The sequence below is a fragment of the Miscanthus floridulus genome, chromosome 2, assembly GCF_019320115.1.
Source record: "Miscanthus floridulus cultivar M001 chromosome 2, ASM1932011v1, whole genome shotgun sequence".
Lineage (NCBI taxonomy): Eukaryota > Viridiplantae > Streptophyta > Magnoliopsida > Poales > Poaceae > Miscanthus > Miscanthus floridulus.
The window spans coordinates 57,523,744-57,544,533 of record NC_089581.1 but is presented as its reverse complement, the minus strand read 5'-3'; positions in this window follow the sequence as shown (position 1 = coordinate 57,544,533).

Sequence of the window (20,790 nt, the reverse complement as noted above, 5' to 3'; positions counted from 1 at the left end):
TTGGCTATGTGTTCGAGGTTCGATGCTAGTGGTTCTGATCTGATGCGGTGTGATGGGTTGCGATCTCATGTGATTTTGAGTCCGATGCCAAGGGATGTCCTGCTTTCCTTTTTATAGGCCAAGGGAAAGCACGGATTACAACAGGAGAAAAGAGAAGGACGAGAGGGAGAGGAAGTCCTTTAGGGTCGCTGGGCCTTTCCTTTCCTTTCCTTTGTGCGGGCCCTGCCGACATGGCCGGTGGTGACAGGGACAGCCCCATGCCAGGCGCCTGTCCGCCTGATGATGCCATGCCCTGGCGTCGTCAGCGGGTCGTGACGTCCCATCCCGCCTCGGCGGGCGGCGCGGCGACCCAGCGTGCTGATCAGCGGCCGTACAGGGAGTAGGCAGCATAGTGACCAGGCGTCCTTCACTGTGGGCGATGTGAGTCCCCTGGAATGACATGTTGCGAGGACACATCGTGTTGAGACATGACCGCTCCCTGCACGATGCCAGAAGTTTAACCTTGGGTTGTACTTTCTGGCCCGTAGTGGTTGGCGGCGACGTGAGCTTCCGCTAGGAGTCGTGCCCGAGGGATCGAGCAAGGCGGAGCCAGCCTGCAGACGTCGGGCGAGGCGGAGCCAGCCCTCAGCCGTCGGGCGAGGCAGAGCCAGCCCTCAGACGTCGAGCGAGGCGGAGGCAGCCTACAGACGTCGAGCGAGGCAGAGCCAGCCCTCAGACGTCGGGCTTGGCGGAGCCTGCCCTCAATGGGTTGGGCGAGGCGGAGCTAGCCCTCAGACGTCGAGCGAGGCGGAACCCGCCCTTAGAGGTCGGGCGAGGCGGAGCCCGCGGCCTCGGTGTCGGTTGGAGCTGTAGTCGCACCTTAGACTGCCTAGATGGATAAACATATAACGACCATCAACTCCTCCTCTTTGGGTACCCTAGTATTTGTCCCCGACAGTAGCCTCTAAGCCTTCGGAGGAGTAGAATACTCATTCGGAGGCTCTTCCGAACGGGAGGACTCTGAGGGCTTTGGCCTTCTTCTGTAGCCGATGACGTAACCTAGGAATGGTGGTTCCCTCTCGTCGAGACCGGAGCCTTCGTAGGTGTAACAACCCGGGTTTTTGGAGAAGCCAAAAATACAAACTTTTTAAAAATTTTCCTGCAATGTGTGAAGCATGTAGATGCTAGGTCAAACTAAGAACAATTTATAAATAAATTGTTGCATGCATATAGAATTACTTGTAGGAGTTTGCCAGAGTTCTTTTGTTGGTTTAGTGTTTTGTGTTAGAGAGCACAAGTCCGTAGCAAATCCTTTTGATCCCTTCTAGAATATCTTATGAATCCCTTTTCCTCTCTCTCAATTCATCTTTTTGCTTTTGAACCTCATTCAAATCCCTTGATCTAATTCATAAAGTCAATCGACCTTCCTTGTAAATCAATGCCCATCGATGCCAACCCTTGGCATTGGATTCCGAGACCCGTAATGGACCCCACCTAGGTGAACACGTGATAGGCGACACATGTATACCAACCTAGAGCTCTCGGAAGTAAATATAATGGAGCAAGAAATAGAAAAGAAATTAGAAAAGGGGAGGAACACAGGAAAGCCATTTTGGCCCATGGTGCCAAGTTAGCCCAGCTCGTCCTACTCTCTCAGCTGGCCCAGCCGAGCCCCCTCCTCCTTTTGGCCCAAGACAAGCACCGTAGACGGCCCAGCTCTCCAATCTGCTGGCCTGTTCGTGTCCTCACCCGCATGGCCTGCTTGGCCCAGCACTCCCCGGCGTTCGCGGGCCAAGCCTACCCAACATCCCCACCAGGCCTGCTCACGCGCACAGCTAGCCGGCTGGCCAGCAAGCCGCGGCCCAGCTCGCCCACACCTGCCTCTCCCTTCCTCGCCTTGTGCCGCTGATGGGTGGGACACCCTCGTCATCCCTCTCCCAGGTCCCCCCTCGCCTCCTCTGTTCTGGCACACAGTAGAGCACCGGCGCGCACCGGGCAAGGAGCACACAAGGCCACGCCCTGCATCCCAACCGTCCGGACCTGACCACCAACCCCCGCGCACGCCCGGATGCGGCCACACAAGTGAACCGCGGCACCACGCCCTGCCCTAGGTCGCGTCACGCCTCGCGTGACGTCGTCGCCGTGGCCCATGCCCGCTGACGCCACCCGCCTCCACTTTTTACCGGCCGCCGCTCCAAATTGGAGTCGCCAAGACACCCACGATCGAACCACGATGCCCCAAGCCCTACCCCCGGACACATCCTAGCCCTCTGCGTGACCAAATCCCTGCATCCACCGTTCACCGAGCCCCATGGCCGAGCTCATCCTATAAAGAGCCCAGAGCGCGGAGCCCTAGGCCCTCCTACCCCCGCCACCGCTTCTTCCCGTCTCCTCTCTGCCTCCATTCCTAGTACCAGAACGCCATGGCCTTGCCACCCTAAGGTCGCGATGGCGCCAACCACGCCGCCGCCGTGACACAGAGCCTTCGCCGCGTCAACCTCTCCCTGCGTCACTCGGACTATAGCACCCTGAACCACCGAAATGCAGCGAGCTTCCTCCCTGCCCGCGCCATCTCCTTGAGCCGCACCAGGAGTCACCGCGGCCACGACACGAAACCATCTCGGAGCCACCCGCACCACACGACTTCCTGCACGCCGGAACGACCCCTCAGAGCCCCTCATCACCGACCAAAAGCCCTGTGCTGAACTGTGAGCATGCGCGTACGGCATCGACGCGACCTCAGCGCTACCTGCACCGGGCCTGACCTGCACCACGCGACCTTCCACCGACAAGCCCCCGGTGAGCATCCCCTGTTTCACCGCCTGCCTGCCCGTCCTTCGTGCCGTTCTCCTTTGTCCAACCATCGCGCTGCTCTGATCGTGTCGCGACAGCCGGTCACCATGTATCCGCGACGCCCCTGCGCCCCGCGTGCCGATCGAGCCACGACGCGAGGGCAAGATCGCCCCGGCCGTGGCACCTACACAGGCATAGCCACACACACACGGACACCCGCCCTGAAGGCGCCACACACCACCGGGGCCATACACGCACAGCGCATCCATGCCGGTAGCCACCCACGGCCGCCGCACGACCTCAGCGCCGCCACACCGTGCTTGCCTCGCTGCCCTCATGGCCAAGGCATAGCCTTGCACACACCCGCGACCCAGCGCCTCCGCACGTGCCGTGGTACTCGGCTCTGCTCTGCCCGCCGCGCCCTTGAGCCCTGTCGTCCTGCTCAGCGCTAGGAACCCCCAGACCTTGCCTAGCCAGCGGAAGAACACGGAACGCCAAACCCACAGTGCACACGCGCAGCACAGTAGCGGCTAGGCCACTGCTTTGTAGTCCACCCACCTGGCCACCGGCATGAGCACGTTGCCCTGTCGCCGTCGCCCAGGGATCATGGTCAAGGCCATGCCTTTTGCCTTGCCACCCGCCTCATCGTTCACAGCTCCTGGCCATCGCCTCACAGTCGCCGCGCACCTCCGCCTAGCCACAGACGCGCACGTTGTGAGCAGCCCCAGCCCCAGACCCTGCCTTGCTGAGTTGCCACACCGTCGAAGCCTAGAAGCGAAAGCCGCTCGCCCATGAGACGCATGCCACGGTCGAGGCAGCTATTTAGCCCCCCATTCATCTCTCGCCGCCGCTCATCCAAGTGATGACTCGAGCTCAAGATGGGTCCTACAACGCATCCGGAGGTGATGGACCCTGATGGTGGACGACCCCAACTTCCAGAGATGCGTACCACTACTTTCTCGTCATCGCAGGAATTCATCTATCACCCAGCTAGGGAATGTGCTACTCCGCAGTCGTGTCGAGTTGTTGCATCTTTCGGTCGTGTTTGGTTCTTATCGCTGGTTGTTGGTGTTGTTGCCTGTGTGCCGAGCCTTCGAGCTGGCTGAGGGATCGTACCTTGTTCGGACGTTACGATCGCGGGATCCGTCTCGCCATGACCGTGATGCCGAGTGTAACTCGACCCCTCGCTTTTTAGCTGACTTCATAGTACCACGAGTGTTAGCTCCTATCTTCGGCCCTAGAACATGGTCGTGATGGATTCGATGTCGATACTAACATCGATGTGGATATCACCCGCACGCTTTGAGCCCTCCATGACCAAGTCCTGTGGGAGATGACCTGGGAGATAACAATCATGGAACGATGGATGCCAACTCGTTGGTGTAGCTTGTGGCCGCGAGTTTGCCTCACCATGACCATGGAGCTACGCCACTCTTTTGCTTTTACTTGCCTCTTCGTGCTCAAACCCCCGTATGCTTGTACCTTGTATGACCATCGCATTTCTTTGATTCCCACGGTGACAACCGCACCACTATGAATTAGAGAGATGTCTTAGTGCTAGTGCACCTAAGTCGGGTACCCTACTAGTGGTTTGCGCACTTGGTGTTTGTCGCTTCCTTCCAATGCCCCATCTTTCGTCGTGGCGTGAGTGTTGGAAGAAGTAGACATTGTCCCTTGTTGTTCTTGCTCTTGTTGCACCGTTAACCTGCTCTGTTTGATTCCGTCTTGCCCATGACGATTGGATCAAAGACCGGACTATTCCCTTTGGGTTAGCGAAGCTATGGTCTAAGTCATACCTTGGACCCGTGCGTGTCAACCCGATCGACCGTCTAAAACCATCTTTCCCGAAGATGTGTCTAAGAACATGACATGGATGTGCCTAGCTAACCCCCGCATCTTTTGCCGTGTTGAGCGACCCTCTTCTTGGCTCCCGACGTTATTGTGTCGTGTGGATCGAGGGGAACCGTTGATGTCCCATCTCTTTGCGCTACCGCTTTCTACCATAGCGGGCGAGCCGAAGTACGTTGGAGCCAAGTTACAATAGTGTTAATCATTCTTGTTTGCTACTCGTGTCCAATTGTGACTTGCGGGATAAGGCTATAAGAGCTGAGCCCCATCGTTCTTCTTCTTGGGGGCCTGACTTCCAATCCCCGTCAACTCCATGATGCTGGATCGAAAGATCGTGAGCCGTGGTGTTTGCTCTGGATAAGCTCTGGCTTAAACCGTTTATCATAAAGCCACACTGGCTTGGCCATGACTTAAGCTTGTGCTCAGCAAACCACCACTTGTGATTCTTTGGCCCAAGGAAATCGGACAACCACCGAGAGGGCTAAGCCGTGTATCTCTTATTGTCTCGCTGGTGTTATTGGATTTTCCTGCGTCTCGTCGTCTTTTTGAGTGTTGAGTGCTCTCTTGCCTTGCATGTCGCTTCGTGGAGTAGCTGATGATCGGACCAAGAGAACATGGATGACGACAAGGACTATGGAATGGAGTCAACGCAGGAGGAGGTGACCCCGCTAATGGAACACCAACGAATGGAGAATTGTACCACTACTACCTCTACATCGCAGGTGTCATGGCAGCACCCTCTTTTAGAGAATCCTATTAGACATTGCATGATATCTAGAACTGCTAGTGCTTTATAATTATTCCTTTGATAATACTTTGATGCATGCTACTACCTGAGCCATTATTGCCCTGATGCAACCCACTCTACCACGTCACCCTACTTTGCGCATTCGCTTGCTTATATATGCTTACTTGCCTGCTTGCTTGCATATTACACCACTATACTTATTATTAACTCCACTTCGCATTATATCGGGGATGTGATGCTGGTGGTGAACCCCCCTGGGAATGGTTTGGCTATGGGTGTCGGACTTGGTGGTGTGTGAGCGTGCTGCGTGTGTCTTGGGTGCGTGGAGAGTGAGGGTTGTGTCGACCGAGCTAGAATAACGATGAGCCTAGGGCGAGTCTTGCCATGTGGTGCTACCTGGACACTTGGATATGGAATACCTGTGGCGGGTAAATGGTAATTGGAGGTGTCCTTGGGTGTGAACCTCGGAGAGGTGGAGCCTGGGGTAGAGGTGCTGTGGTGGCACGTAAAATGGAAACCCTGATGAAGACATTATGGCTTGGTCAATCCCTAAGGACTTACTAGTACTCAGACTCACCGGGAATCATTTACATCCCACTCGCCCTATATGGTGCGCGATGGTCGGACTACTTGGTCGAATGACGCCACTACTGCTAGGCAAACGTGTGCAAGGAGGTACGGGGCGCGTAGTTTCCCCCACACCCTTCTGAGACTTCAGGAGGCCTTGTGGACCTGGCTCTTGACATCCAGAGGGCCTCGGCTTTGTCTACGACTCACAGTATCAGCCATCCCAGACTAGACTTAGGATATTCCAGGGCTGAGAGGTAGGGTGGCATCGTTCTAGGCTAGCAAGCGACTAGAATTCTACCTAGGAGATACATGGCTCCGAGGATGGCTAATCTTGTGGGTATGTAAAACCTCTGTAGAGTGTTTGGTTGATCGATCGATACATATGCCGACTTGTCGGCTATGGACATTTCCTGGGTTTCGCTTAAACTAGATAGGAGATGAGTCCTTCTTTCCTCCCTCTAGGGTTGGGGTATTTTCCGATCATGAGCTTTGGGGCTGTGGGCCATTGAGACAAGGCCGAGAGGGAGTTGGCCTGTCGACCCAAGTGTGTGAGACGAGATATGGTGTGGTGGTGTGGAGATGGTTTGGGATAGATGGGTTGGTGGATGGATGTGGATGTGTGTGGTTTAGGGAATGCGTTAAAACTTGATAATTATTATATTATTTATCTCTTCGCATGCGCTAAGGATGCAAACCACAGCCAAATTATAGGATCGCCAGATCCCTTGTTTTATCTTTTCCACTAAAGCTCATCGGTGCTGACCATGGCCTGCACACATCTAGCGGTGTGCAGATTTCCTGTTTCTCAGAGATGCTGACTTTAGAAGGATTAGGAGGTCTCGTGCCTACGCTCAAGTTTGGTTCGGAGATGGAGTCTATGCTGCCCTACGCCAACTCTAATGATGCCCGTGGAGGAGCCTTCACTCGATAGTCTTCCGCTAGATTCACTCTGTAACAGGTGTGTTCCCTAGTGAGGTAATATCTTGTATTCTTGTAATCTTACGATGTATGACTGTGACATTGACTGAAATATGATAATATGATGGAATCAGTTCTTGGTTTTATCATATTAAAATTCATTCTGTGGATTTTCCCTTCAAGGAAAATTGAGGATGTTCCAGCAGGTATGGCCATGAGATTTGGTGGTTTGGAAAAGGTCTTTCCTAACTGGAGCCCTGGTATCCCGTTCGCGGGGATCCAGCTAAAGCCAACTGGTGATCGACTCTAGATTCTCAGCGGTTAATCCATATAGTTCTCGGGTCCGTTCGACCAGTCCTGAGGGATCTTTGCCTTCTTTAGGAAAAAACCATGGATCATATCTGGCTGAGACTTGAATGTGGGCCAGGATGCCCACAGCGCTTGTGCGCCTGGGTGCTGGTCGCTAGCGGACCCACCCCTTTCAACTTCCTTACCTTGAAGGTTCCTAGAACGGTTGTTGAACCCATCGATGGGCCAACCTTTGAGCTCCTGGGCCCAGATGGGCCGTAGAGGTGTTTTTAGATCCGTATTCCTCGCACTTGTAACAAGTCGTGACCCGTCTGGAGAGGCAAAATGTCCGGCGAGTTTTTTGAGGAAATGGATAGAGATTGCGTGCGCATATCTCGTGGCATGACATTGTGGCAGATCATGGTAGGCATGGAGATATAGGTGGGCGGTTGGTTTCCTCGCGCCCGTCGCCCCTATAAAACCAAAGGATTCGCCCCCTGGGTTTCATACCTTGCCTTTGCATCTACAGCCACCACCGCTAATCGCCTAGGCTTCCTACATCCGCGTCCCCACTGCCGTCGAGCTCGCATCCACAAGCCCTCATCTTCCAATGGATCCATGGTGCCACTCTGACATCACCTTCCTGTGCATGGAGGGCCTTCTCCGCGCATGGACCTCCATGAGTGGCGGCTGCCCGACGAGGAGGATGTGACGTCGCCGCCCGATGGCTATGTGGTGTTAGTCGCGCACCTCCATGAGGGTTCGCCACCCCCACCCATAGATTTCTTTGGGGACTGCTTCATTACTACAAGATCGAGCTGCAGCACCTTAATCCCAACGAGATTCAGCATATGGCGGCATTCGTCGCCCTGTGCGAGGGATTCCTGGGGATCAGTCCCCACTTCGATCTGTGGCGGCATTTCTTCGCTGTCACCCTCTAGAAGAAGAGGGAGAAGAGTGGCAGGCAAGAGATGCATACGCCGATGGGATGCGTCGGCATCCACCTCTAAAACAACCAGGTTGGTGAGTACCCATCGATGCGGCTATCGACCCCCAATAAGGGGTGGCATTCATAGTGGTTCTATCTCAAGAACGACGCCGCCCCCCTGCCAGAGTTCACCGGGCACCTAATTGAAGAGTCCCTAGAGTCGTGGAGGAAGTGGGGTGTCTCAGAGAAGGACAAGAAGAAGATCTGGGACCACCTCGCTGCCATCCGCATCCTAAAGGAGAGTGGCCTGAAGGGGTCGGGCATCATCGGGGCCTACTACGCAAGGAGGGTGGCGCCGTTGATGAGGCACGCGCTCCCGCTGTATGCGATGGCGCCTGAGGCATCATTCGATAGGATGGCGCTTGCCGAGGGAGCACTCTCCCACTCTGAGGTCACGCAGCGCATTAAGGAGGCGATGGAGCCTTCGTCGAACAACGTGGGCGCCCCCTCGATTTTGTCTACCCGGTGCCAGGACATCCTCCGATGCGACCAGAACCAGGCTATGTCATCTTTGTAAGTTTCCCCTCCTCACGTCTTCTCTTCAATTGATTTCTTGACCTCTTGATACTAACATTGAGAGGGGTGGGACAAGCCAAGGGACCTCGTCCTCATGGATCACCCAGCTCCATTACCGAGGCATTTGTCCATGAGGGTGGTGAATCGTGCCAAGGGTGAGCAGCTGAGGAAGGCGAAGGAGGACAAGAGGAAGAAAAGGCAGCGGAAGCTATAGGCGTGGGAGTGAGGGGAGGACACCGACAATGAGGATGATGATGAGGAGGAATACGGCGATGAGGTAGTCGATGATATCAAGTGGGATGATCTGGAGAGCGAGGATGTGGTGATAGGTATCAGCTTGTCCTTGCAGGAGTCGGGACCCTTCCCGTTCCATAGAGGAGGGGGGCACGTCTATGTAGCAGGCGGAGACGGGTCGGACCATCGGCCCGCCCTAGCATCCAACAGGGTGGGCGGCTCTGCTACCACGCCCGAGGTGCCAGCGGAGGTGGGTGGCTTCGTCATCGTGCCCCAAGATCTAAGGGGAGCGATCCCCTCTACCCGAGAGCAGGGGGCGGGCTCGAATCGGCCTCGCCCTGACGAGGCGGAGTAGAGGTCTGGGGGTTCACCCCCCAAACGTATCTGCCGCCCAACAGCGTCAACATGAGCATCAGCTCCCCTGCTTCCTCTATTTTGGGTGGATTTCATTATGACTTATGTTTTTCATTTCTTGCAACGTCGAGAGACGGCGTAATCTGTTGGTGTTGGCGCCAAAGAAGAGCGTCGCCCTTCGAGCGAGGCGGCAGCCGTCGGCTGGTGTCGCGCTCATTTTGGGCAGGAGCGACACCAGTGTGACTGCATCGCCGGCTGGTCAGGCCCTGCCCATGGTGGCGCCCATGCCCTTGGCGGGACAAGCGGACATGGGGGCCAAAGAGGCGCCTTCGGAGACCGCCGAGCAGCCGATGATGGTGGCGACACCGCTGCCAATGACAGGGCGGATGGGGCTACCGACCACGCTCGTGGCACCGACCGCGATGGGTGCGACGCAGCCGGTCGTGACCCCACCAATGCAGGTGGAGGTGGCGGCGGCTGTAACAGGTGGGTCACAGCCGGACCCTATCGTGGTGGCGCCTGAGGTACTGGGGCGACCCGCGCCATCGGTAGCCTAGGCAATGGGGTTTGGCATGGGCCAGACTGAGGAGGACACGACCAAGGGGTCCCCGGATGTCGTGGTTATGGGAGAGAGGTCGGTGCCCATACCGCTGACCCCTTCCATGACCGAAGGGGGCATCTCGATGGGGAGTCGTCTCAGGCCCTGACGTCGATGGGTGGCGACTTGCCTATGCGGGGCGAACCCCTGCTCCGGTGGACAAATCTAGAGGACCCGGCGTCGACGTTCTTCACCCTCAATGCCACCGCCAAGAGCATGGAGCGGGAGAGCCTCAACGTGGGAATTGCCTCCGTGCTCGAAGCTCTAAACCATGCCCGAGGTGCCTTGGCCGATGTTATCATTCCCGCTGACTGGGTATTTGCTTGATCCTGCTTCTTGCTGTTTCCTTTCTCCACATATTTTTGTAATCTGACCATCGTCTTCTTTCAGTCCCTCATCGCTCGTAGCCGGGGGAAGTCACGGTTCCTTCATGAGCAGAAGGGAACCTAGGGCTGTCTCGTCGAGGAGGCGTGACTATGCAGGGAGGTGACGGCTCAGCTTGCTACCACGCTAGCAGAAAGGTGGCTGAGCTGACTCCACTTGCTGAAGAGGCAGGCAGTCTTCGGTCGTAGGTGGCCGAGGCCTATCGGCATGATGATGAGGCCAAGAGGGCATTCGAGGCCCTGTCGGCGAGGTCATGGAGGGATGACAAGGAGGCCAGGGTCAGGAAGGAGCGGGATGAGCAGATCCTCGACCTTCTGGCCATGGTTGAGTGGGAAAGGGAGTTGAAGCTAGGAGCCAAGGAGAAGCTCACCGCCCTAGAGAATAGCGCGAACCTGGATGCTGAGGCGGTCGCCCGGCTATGAAAGGAGTGGGACGAGCTGCTTCAAACCACGAAGAGGCTCCGCTCAGAGCGTGGCGTGGCTCGCTCGGAGCATGACCAGGCCCTCCGAGAGCATGACTAGGCCTACCAAGATCGCGATGATGTGTAGCAGAGGGTCAGCTCCCTCTAGGCCGAGTGTAAGGAAAATGGACCCTAGGCCCATTTACTTTGGATTTTGGTGTTTGATGACCAACACAACCAAATTGGACTAATGAATTTGCAAGTGATTGTTTTATAGTTCCATAGGATGCAAGATGTGACTTGGACGAAGGCAACGTGATGATTCGATGATCAACACCATAAGCAAGACCTTAGAAGCACAAGAGAAGACCCAAGATACCAAGCAAAGTCCAAGCACAAAGATAGGAACCAAGCCATACGCAAGATCACAAAGAAACGAGCAAAGAAGAAAGAGAAGAAGCAAACAAGCAAGCTCTCCAACACCTACACCAATAAGGTGGACAAGAAGGCATCTACACCATACTTGTTAAAGAAGAAGAAAAATGACAAGGTGGTAGCTATCAAGGTGAACAAGCAAGCCAATAATAGGGTCAAACGCTTCTGGGTGCCAAAGGAAATCATTTCCAACATGAAGAGCACCAAGAAGGTTTGGATACCGAAAGAAAAGTGAGAAGTCCAATGGACGTCGAGGAATTTAGAGACTTGGCAAAGTATGGGTGCATTTCATGGGGTGCATCATGATGGACAAAATTATTGCCAAGTGGGTTAGTGAATACTATGGACCCAAATTCCCCTTCCCATGTTAGGTAACTAGATTCAATTTCCTTTAAGTAGTATCAATTTGTATTTCCTACAAGTGGTATTTCTTACAAATTGGTATCTTTAAGCATCTAGTTACTTATCATGCCTATGTTTGCATTTGTATGCTTATATCTTTTGTCATGCATACACTTGGTATATCTTATGGTAGGTTTGCTCGGTTTCATTCTTAACCCTTGGAGCAAACCTACATGGTTTAAAAGTGTTTAGGAGCACGACACATAGCTTGTCTTTTGAATGTTTACCCAATATGTGTCAAAGTCTAAATTGTAGATAATTTCTCCCAAATATCATCTTCGCAAATGATTCTCACATTCATGAGATGTCATCTTTCAAGTGGTATTATTGATTCTAAAATCAATGTGCTTGACGTCTACAAGTGTCCCACACTTGTGTGCACAAATTTAGGGGGAGGTTACTCTACAAGTTGGATGCTTTGAGACTAACACCTTTTTAAGCTTATCATGTGTGTAGTAGTCTTATTGCAAGGAAAATGGAGTCTCCGGAGTTAAGCATCATACTTCAAATATTCACCACCTATTGCAAGTGGTAGAAATCAAATTGGTTTCCACATGTGGTATTTCTAAACCGATATCATCATGTTGATTTCATTTTGATATTTATATGCTTTCTCCATGCATTATATAGATTAAAATTCCCTTGAGCAATAATTTGCTAATTATGCATATACTTTGCCTTCTACCATATGTATGCATATATTTTGGGGAAGCTTAATCTATATAATGTGAGAGTCAAATTTTATGACCTATTTCACTCTACACATAAATGTTCACAAAGTTTGATCCTCCCTTGTGCTACTAATGTCTTCCTTTTCGGTGTTTGATTCCAAAGGGAGAGAATTTAGAGGACCAAAAACAAGCACTAATTTGTAGGACCAAAAGCTAGATCATAATAATTTACAAGTGGTAATGGTCTACAAGTGGTAATGGTCCGAGAAAGGGAGAATAGTAGATTATGGATTGCCTATGTAATGGGAAGAATTTGTAGGAAGCAAGGCTTAAATCCATAATGCCACATGGGGACATTTGCAAGGGCAAGATAAGTTGTTATGTAGTATCCTTTAGTCTTACAAGTAGTATCTTTTAGTATCATATAACCTTGCCCCTTGCATTGCATCCTAGCAAGTAGATAGTTTTCAAATTTCAAAATTCTATTATATGCTTGCTTTGGTCGTGTTGTCATTAATCATCAAAAAGGGGGAGATTGTAAGGAAAATGGACCCGAGGCCCATTTACTTTGGATTTTGGTGTTTGATGACCAACACAACCAAATTGGACTAATGAATTTGCAAGTGATTGTTTTGTAGTTCAATAGGGTGCAAGATGTGACTTAGACGAAGGCAACATGATGATCCGATGATCAACACCATAAGCAAGACCTTAGAAGCACAAGAGAAGACCCAAGATATCAAGCAAAGTCTAAGCACGAAGATAGGAACCAAGCCGTATGCAAGATCGCGAAGAAACGAGCTCACAGAAGTGACCGGACGCTAGACCGGACGCTGGTAGCACAGTGATCGGATGCCCGATCAAAAGGCTCGGCAGCAGCAGTGACTGGACGCTGGTGGCAGATCGACCGGATGTAGGACAACAGAGTCTGGTCGAGTACAGAGAGGTTCTAGAGCGGTGAAAATGCGACCAGACACATCCGGTGGCATGTGACCAGACGCTAGCAGCGTTCGATCAGTTGTTCGCGGCTCCAACGATCGGGACGACCAGACATGTCCGGTCAGGACGCGATCAGCGTCTGGTCAGTAGCAGAAAAGCGGGATTTCGACCCCAACGGCTACTTTCTCAGTAGGGCTTATAAATAGACCCCCCAATCAGCCATTTGAGATGTGTGGAGCTGAGGAAACACATCAAGGGTGTTGATACACCATTTTAGTGATCTTCACTTGCATAGTGCTTAGTGTTTTATTAGGTGATTAGCGTAGGTGCTTTGCGAAGTGCTTAGGTTGATTAGACCACCGCTTATGCGCTTGCTCTAGGTTTAGGCCTAGTGTTTAGTGAGGTTTGCATACCTCTTACCACTCGGTGCTTGTGCGCACCATTGTTGTACATCGGAGGGGCTTGTAGTCTTGCGAGATCACACCAACCGTGTTTGTGGTGTGGTTGCCACCGTGTACCGGAGGGAACAAGGCCCACGGCATTTCGGCCAGAAGCTTGATAGTGAAGACAGTGGGGAGCATCCGAAAGAGGCTTGCCGGAAGGCACGTTGGAGACCGACTTACGCGTGGGGAAGGCCCAAGGCTATCCACGTAGTTACCCGACTGGGAGCTTGGCCCTTGTGAGGGATTCCTTGTGAGGGGCTCCAACGAGGACTAGGAGGAAGCTTGCGCGCTTCTCGATACCTCGATAAAAATACCAGAGTCGTCGATGGGAGTTTGCATATCTCTACCTTACTCTTTAGCTTCCGCATTTATATTGATTGTATTACTTCTTTTGCGCTAGAGATAGCAACACACTAGCAAAACCGTAGTAGCACATTTAGATAGATTATCTATTGCATAGGTTTTGCTAGGGTTAGATAAAGAGGCCATAGTTTAGAAGTAGACATTTAAGTTGCCTAATTCACCCCCCTCTTAGGCGTCATGGTCCCCTTCACCGAGCTTGGAAACACGATGGCCCAGAAGCTGGAGGCCAAGAGCGTTTCTATCGGGCTGGTCGTGGACCTCGCCGAGGCAAGGAGGAATCTTTAGGCAGAGAGTGACGACCTCGGTATCCTGAGCGTCGCCCTCAGTGTGGTCTGCGACGACCTTGAGGTGGTGTGGTTGGAGGGGACCAGGTCGCTCGCGGCCCATGCTGTCGAGATCACGGCGCGGGTGCGCCAGCTTAAGAAGAATGCCCTTCATGCTAGGGTGAATCAAACCTTCACGATTGCTCGTTCTCATTACGGGGATAGCATCGACCTAGAGGCGATGAGCCATGGCTTCGCACCTGGCTATCAAGCCCACGAGCTAGAGGAGATGGAGACGGCGGTGGCTCCCCTTTCGCAGGACCTGGCAGATAGACTAGAGAGCATAGTTCTCCCCTAGAGGGGTTATTTAGTCAGATAGGTTGGGCAATCATTCATGTAACAAGCGGACAAGCTCCGACCCCTCTGTACTATCTGAACAAACTTATCATTTTTGTTTCGTTTGATCGAATTTGTTTTTTCTCCCTTTTTATGTGTGAAAAGGGGTTAATGCATTCCGACCCTTTCATTTGTTAAGACCATAGAGCTCGAGGTATAGGACAAAAACCTCTGATCATGCTGGTGAGCAAAGATGCTGTAGCCGCCGAGGCGTAGGTCTCTCGCAGTTCGACCAGTTTTACTCAGCATTTGTTCCCGCAGACCTTGCCTACTAGGTTTAACATGAGGAAGGGTGTTGGGCGTGGTGACTACCCTTATCTACCCTCGAGTCATATCCGACCCCTTGCCATTGTTGGGGTTAGGTGTCACTAAAGATCGAGGAGAGGATAGCGAAATTAGTAGGAGAAAACATCTCTTGTTTTCGCACGTACCCCCTCGCAAGGTTCTGAGCCATCATTCTACGACCACGCGTTTGGTCTCCTTGTGAGCCCAACTTGCCTCGAGCCCTCGCGCGTAGTAGGGGCCCAATCGAGGGTCGTCTCGTCTTTGTGATCGTCACCCCGTCCGCGGTTTCCACAACCGGAGGTGTTGAGCTAACGTCACTTGCCTCGATGGCTCGAGTGACGCGCTCGGTGAGCTTGCTAACGGGCATGTTCGAGTGGAATCCGAGTCCATCGTTTGTGATAGGGTCAGCATGGCCCTTGCATGGCAATCCACTGCTCCTTAACTCGCCTCCCGATAGATGCCCGAGCCGTTCCGGAGAGCAGCTCCGGTGACCCGATGGCCTCCCCTCAGTGGGGATTCTGCGGGCTTGGCTCAAGGTTAGGATCGAACGAGAAGATTGAGATGACCCTGTCTGCTTCCATGTGGGTCGGGCAAAGGCCATTGGGGCTCATCTGCATTTTCTCCCCTAGCTCTGTTCGACGTGAGGCGGCCTCGGGCCCTTTGTGGGCTGGCCTTCGAACCATGGTCTCCCAATTTTGGGTCGGGTGGCTCGAGCCCCTGAGCCCCTTGGGTGTCGTTAGGGGTCGGCCAGATTTCATGCGTCACCCCATCCTCGGTTTTCACAACCGGAGGGGCTAACCTAACGACACTTGCCTCGATGGCTTGAGTGTCATGCTCGGTGAGCTCGCTAATGGGCACATCTGAGTGGAATTCAGGTCCATCATCCGCTGATGGGGTTGGCATAGCCCTCATATGGCATTCCACTGCTCCTTAACCTGCCTCCCGGTAGATGCCTGTGTCGCTTCGGAGCGACTCAGGTGGCCCGCTGGCCTCTCCTTGATGGAGATTCTGTGGGCTTGGCTCGAGGTTAGGATCGAACGAGAAAGGTCTAGATGTCCCTGTTCGCTTCTGAGCGGGGTCGGGCAAGGCCACTGGGGCTCATCTAAGTTTTTCTCCCCTAGCTTTGTTTGACGTGAGGTGACCTTGAGCCCTTCGCGGGCCGGCCTTCGAACCTCGGTCGGTTGCCGCTCATGTCAAATGAGATGACTACCGCTTCGTGGCGCGATGCGAAGCGTTATAATGTAGCAATTGCATATGCAATGCTTGGACATATGGGATGAATGTATGATGAATGGATGAATGAATGAATGAATGAATGAATGAATGAATGAATGAATGTTTATGCACTGGAAAAGAAAAGTGGCAGTCGGTAAAGTTACCTTGACAGCTTGAGGGACGGGTTCGGGGAGCTCTTATCAGATATGTCCGTGTGGGGTCTAGGTCCATCGTTCGTGATGGAGTTGGCGTAACCTGCATGAGGTATCCTACTGCCCTTTGCCCGTATCTCGGCCATGACCCGAGCCGTCCGATTGGCCTCGAGCGACCTACCGACCTCTCTTCGATGGAGACTCCGCAGGTGGGCCTCTCCAAATCCTTTCGGGGGAGGTGGAGGCTAAAGCTCAGGATGCGGGGACAAAAACTCCGATCACGCTGGTGAGCAAAAACGTCATAGCCACTAGGGCATAGGCTTCTAACGGTCCGACCAGTTTCACTCAGTGTTTGTCTCCGCATACCTTGCTTCTAGTTTTTTAATGTGAGAAGGGGTCGAACATAAAGAATGTCTAGCGAACAGATATTCTTGCCAGCCCCCGAGAGAGGCCCGACCCCTTGCCGTTGCTGGGGTCAAGGGCTCGATAGAGAAATAAATGTGTGTTAAAGTAAGGGTGACCCGTCTCTCAACAGCGGCCCGAATCATTTGATTGACTTGGGCGACCCGCTGGCATAGGGCTTACCTCGATGGCACGAGTGACGGGTCTGTAGAGTTCTTACCGGATATGTTCGAGCGGAATCCAAGTCTATCATTTGTGATGGGGTCGACATGACCCGCGTGGGGCATCCTGCTGCTCCCTACCCTTCCCCCGACAGTGGTTAAGCCGTCCGGTTGGCTTGTATGACCCGATGGGATAGAACTTACCTCATGCGTACCCCAAGGGGTGAAACGAAGACTAGCCCTGCGCTGACGCCTTTCTTCATCAGCGATCCATAGAAGTACATCGTCCAGTACTCCTGGTCGACGACTGCTGACGGCATTTGGACCTTGGTCCACTCCGCAACGAAATCAGCCAGCACCTGGGACTTGATGGCCGTTCGGGAGGCATATGAAATGCCCTAGCCCATCAGCTCGAGCGCCCACTTCGTGATCCTTCCCATGGCGTCCTGGTTTTGGACAACCTCGTCGAGGGGAAAGGACGTCATGACCATCACTGGATGTGACTCGATGTAGTGGCGCAACTTCCTTTTGGCGATGAGGATGGCATACAGGAGCTTCTGGATTTGGGGGTAGCGGGTCTTGGAATCGGACAAGACCTCGCTAATGAAGTACACGGGGCACTGTACTTTGAGGGTGTGCCCCTCTTCTTCTCGCTCCACCACCAAGGCGATGCTGACCACTTACGTGGTGGCCGTAATGTAGAGCAGATGCGGTTCTCCATCGGTCAGAGGGACCAAGATTGGGGCCTTCGTCAGGAGCTGCTTAACCGTATTAAGCGCCTCCTGGGCCTTGGGCGTCCATTCGAAGTGGTTGGCCTTCTTCAAAAGTTGATAAACGGGGAGACCTCATTCGTTGAGGCATGAAATGAAGTGGTTGAGCGCGGCGAGGCACCCGATAACTCGTTGTACCCCCTTTATGTTCTGAATTGGGCCCATCCTTGTGATGGCCGAGATCTTCTCCAGGTTGGCTTTGATGCCATGCTCGGAGACAATGAAACTAAGCAGCATACCCCTCGGGACCCTGAAAACGCATTTCTTTGGGTTGAGCTTCATGTCGTTTGCTCGAAGTCTTGAGAAGGTCTGATCCAGGTCGGCTATGAGTTGGTCAGCCCATTTGGACTTGACCATGATATCGTCCATGTAGGCCTCAACGGTCCGCCCGATGAGGTCCCCGAAACACTTGAGCATATAATGCTGGTACGTGGCCCCAGCGTTCTTTAGACCGAACGACATCGTCACGTAGCAGAACGATCTGAACGGGGTGATGAAAGACGTCGTGAGCTAGTCGGACTCTTTCATCGTGATCTGATGGTACCCGGACTACGCATCAAGGAAGCAAAGGGTTTCACACCCTGAGGTAGAGTCGACTACTTGGTCTATGCGTGGCAAAGGAAATGGATCCTTTGGACACGCTTTGTTGAGGCCTGTGTAGTCAACACACATCCTCCATTTCACACTCTTCTTTCATACAAGAACGGGATTGGCTAACCATTCTGGGTGGTGTACTTCCTTGATGAAACTGGCCGCCAAAAGCTTCGCGATCTCCTCGCCAATGGCCCTACGCTTCCCCTCATCGAAGCGACATAGGCGCTGTTTCACCGGCTTGGAGCCTGGCTTGATCTTCAGGGTATGCTTGGCAACTTCCCTCGGAATGCCTGGCATGTCCGAGGGCTTTCACGCAAAGATGTCTTTGTTGACGTGGAGGAAGTCGACGAACGCGCTTTTCTATTCGGAGGAAAGCGCAGTGCCAATGCGCACCACCTTGCTCCTAGAGCTACTGGGTCTGTGAGGACCTCCTTAGCGCCCTCCACCGAAAAAGACCCGATCGATCGCTTGGGGTCGAGTCCTTCTTCGGCGACCTCCTTCCTGATGGATGGAAGCTCCTTGGAGGCGATGATTGCCGTGGCGTGACCGCAACACTCGACCTCGCACTCGTAGGCATGCTGGAAGGAGGTGTCGACGGTGATGACCCCACCTGGGCCCTGCATCTTCAGCTTTCGGTAGGTGTAGTTGGGGACGGCCATGAACTTCGCGTAGCATGGACATCCCAGGATGGCGTGGTAGGTTCCATGGAACCCCACCACCTTGAAGGTGAGGGTCTCCGTCCTATAATTGGACGGATCACCAAAGGTGACGGGTAGATTAATCTACCCAAGTGGCATGGCCTGCTTTCCAGGTACGATGCCGTGGAAATGCACTCCGATCGGCCGGATGCGCTATCGATCGATGCCCATGGCGTCGAGCGTCTCGACGTACATGATGTTGAGGTCGCTGCCTAAATGCATCAGTACCTTGGAGAGTTGCTTCATGCTGATGATTGGGTTGACGACGAGTGAATATATCCCCAGCTGCGGGACGCTCTCCGGGTGGTCGGTCCGATCAAAGGTTATGGTGGACTCCGACCACTGGAGGAAAGTAGGTGCGGCTAGCTCGGCCGTATAGACCTCGCGGCGCGTGAGCTTCTGACGGTGCTTGGAGTCATAGGCTGCCGACCCTCCAAAGATCATGAGGCATCCTTTCGGTGTTGGAAAAACTACTGTCCTTCCCCTCGACGTCGTCCGCGGTTGGGTCGGGATCCTTCCTGTGCTCCCCCTTGTTGGAGCCTCCGGACAAGAACCGCTTCATGAGGCTGCAGTCCTTGTACAAATGCTTGACGGGGAAGGCATGGTTCGGGCATGGCCCCTCGAGCAGCTTCTCAAAGTGGTTCGGAGTACCCTCCATGGGCTTCTGACCCCTTCTGTGGTCGACGGCGGCCACGAGCGAGCCCTCGCGCCGCTGCTTGTTCTTTTTTTGATGGGACGGTTGGAGGCGCCCTCCCTGACATCCTCGTCCCGCTTTGCCTTGCCTTTGAGGCGGTCAAGAGCGCTTCGACCGCTTCCTCTCCTGAGGCATGGCTAGTGGCGATGTCAAGGAGTTCCTTGGTGAGTCACGGACCCTTACGTCCCAGCTTGTGAACTAGGGACTCGTAGGTGGTCCTGGACAGGAAAGCTACTATAACATCGGCGTCGGCGACGTTAAGCAGCTCGTTGCACTGTCGGGAGAAGCGCCGGATGTACCCACGGAGGGTTTCTCCGGCCTTCTGCCGGTAGTTCTTGAGATCCCATGGGTTCCCAGGATGCTTGTACGTGCCCTGAAAGTTCCCCATGAAGATCTCTTTCAGGTCCGCCCAACTTTGGATTCTGTTGGACGAAAGGTGTTCCAACCATGTCCACGCCGAGTCGGCCAGGAACAATGGAAGGCTACGGATAATGAAATCATCATTATCTGCCCCACTGGCTTGGCAGGCAAGCCGATAATCCTCAAGCCATAGTCCAAGATTCGTTTCCCCAGAGTATTTCGGGATGTTGGTTGGTGGTCGGTACCTTGGCGGGAAGGCTGCGTTGAGGATGTGTCGCCCGAAGGTCTGAGGTCCCGGTAGGCCAAGGCTCGGGCTTCGGTCCTTGCCACTGTCGTAGCGTCTGCCACGTCATGGGTGGTAGCCGCGGCTGGCCCCCTCCCCCGTATCGCCATGGGTACGCCTGCGGACGTCGAGGGTGTCGCGCGCGTCACGGTTGCAATCGAGGCGCTCATGCACTGGAACCGTGATGCGTGGCCTACCGCTTTGCCGTGCCTGGTGGACTGATGCGTCCTTGTCAGGTCACTCTGAGGGCGTGCGTTGGCTAGCGTCGAGCTCGCGTCGCCGAGACAGCGAGCTCTTGGCCTGCTGCACCGCCGCGCACTCGAGCAGCGTGCGAATCTTATGATGGGCCCGACGTTCATAGGGCGTCGTGGCCCCCGAAAGCCCACGGAGCAAGGCCGCCGCAGCAGCGATGTTCTGGCTCGTCCGGGCGAAGTGTGGGAGGGCTTCATCATCCTCGATGATCCTCCGGTTCACGTCACGGGCCATGGCGCGTGCGCACCCATCGTCCCCGTGGCTCTCGATCGAGCTTCGCGCGTTCCTGCTCGAGCTAGAGTCGCGCCTCCTCGAGCTCTCGGTGTCAGGCCTTCAGCTGCTCCAACCGCAGGGGGTGGGACCCCTGCATCATCCTTGACCTCGTTGTCGAGGT